The sequence below is a fragment of the Lipotes vexillifer genome, unplaced genomic scaffold, assembly GCF_000442215.2.
Source record: "Lipotes vexillifer unplaced genomic scaffold, Lipotes_vexillifer_v1.1 scaffold646, whole genome shotgun sequence".
Taxonomy (NCBI): domain Eukaryota; kingdom Metazoa; phylum Chordata; class Mammalia; order Artiodactyla; family Lipotidae; genus Lipotes; species Lipotes vexillifer.
This window is the reverse complement of record NW_006769605.1, coordinates 757,448-759,540: the sequence shown is the minus strand read 5'-3', so window position 1 is coordinate 759,540 and position 2,093 is coordinate 757,448.

Below are 2,093 nucleotides of genomic sequence, written 5' to 3'. Positions count from 1 at the left end.
CAGTGGTTGAGAGTCCGCCTGCCAATGCAGGGGACGCAGGTTCGTGCCCCAGTCCGGGAAGATCCCACATGCCGTGGAGCAGCTGGGCCCGTGAGCCATGGCCGCTGAGCCTGTGCATCCGGAGCCTGTGCTCCGCAATGGGAGAGGCCACAACAGTGAGAGGCCCACGTACAGCAAAAAAAAAAAAAAAGAAAAAAAAGAAGATATACATATGGTTTTTGACCAGCCCTATTGATTTCATTCTGTTCCAGGAAAACAGCTGTCAGGAGAAATAAACAATAATTCACTTAAAAGGAATCCCTTTGCAATTTCTGAACCAAAGAAACCAAAAACAGTCTAAACAGGGCACAAGTATGCAAAACAGCTTCTGCAAAGCATTCACTCAGCTCAGAAGCTGGACACTGAACTTCACATACAGTATCTCATTTGATTTTCCCAAATGGCTTATGAAGTAATTCTGGCTCAGAAGGGATAATAGTTTGCATGATTTCATATTATGAGTATCAGAACCAAGATTCTCAGACATCCAGGTGTGGCTCCAGGCATTCCCTCTTTTCACTGTAAACTACACTGCTTCACAAGATAAAGAAGTTGATTTAACCCAGATTTTTCAGGCTGCTTCTGAAAACACATAGTATCCAAGTGGCAGATAAAGACATTTAAAAGCTAACTGTTCTTGTCTCACCAGGTAACCACGTAGGTTTTTTTTTTTTGCGGTGCGTGGGCCTCTAACTGCTGTGGCCTCTCCCACTGCGGAGCGCAGGCTCTGGACTCGCAGGCTCAGCGGCCATCGCTCGCGGGCAGGCCCAGCCGCTCCGCAGCATGTGGGATCTTCCCAGACCAGGGCACGAACCCGCATCCCCTGCATCGGTAGGCGGACTCTCAACCACTGCGCCACCAGGGAAGCCCACCATGTAGGTTTTTAGTTTCTATTATGGCATTCCTTATTCTCAATAACCTGCTTATGATGAAATTCTCAAAACCCTTGATAATGAAATAGTCTGATGGTCAAAGGTGATCTCACACTTTGTCAAATGTATATCATCAACCACAAAAGCACAAAATCACTGAAATGCTGTAAGACACGTTTGGAAATGTAAACTACTAACAGAGGAGAAATGCTTGAAACAAATTAAATCAGTTTCACAGAGATCAATGTTTTCCACAATGTAGGATGAATGACAAATATGTTAAACTGTAATCATTTGCAATGTGTTAAATTGTAAAATCCTGAAAATATAGATTGGTACCCAGACTGACAGTCACAGAATGGGGTGTAGATGCATTTTACCACTATTAACTTGATTTTTAAGATTACCAAAGGAAAAAAAGTTTGGTTGAAAACAAGATATGATACCCAAAAGAGAAAAAAAATCAATAGTCCTTTATTATATATACTACCTATATTTTTTCAGACAGTCAGAAATTATGTACCTTATAATAGAAACAGCATCACTACCAGATAGGAAGTAGTCTTGCAAAACAAACAACAAACCCAGGACGTGATCTTATTACAAACTTGCAGCAAGCACAAGCACAGAGGAATGCCAAGGGGTTCAGCGAAGCTCACAATTCCTGGATGAGTAGCCTTGGCTTCTTCAACACAAAAGGAGACAAGATACACATACTGGCCAAACTATGGCTTTATTTTGTTTATATGGCTTTATCTGATGCAAATAAACTGAAACCAGAGACAATCAGGGAAGCAATAGTGATGGGATATTTGACAGTATTAAATAATTCCTGTATTTTCTTAGATGTCATGATATTGTGGTTATGTTTAATAATAATAATAAAAGTGAGCCTACCTTTCAGAGCTGCATATTTAAATACTTACAGGGGAAACACCATGATGTGGGGCAGAGACATGGGGGTTCACAACTGTTCTTCCCAGAAGAGGTGAATGAGGGTTCATGATTCGACCCCATCTACTTTTGTATGTTTGAAATGTTGTATAATAAAAGGTTAAAATGTATGAGCCATGGCAGTAGCTCATACAACAGAACAGTGGTCCTGATCTGACCCATGCATCCTATCTATAAACAAGTGATCTTTACATCACACGACTATATCTCTTTATTACTGACCTGACA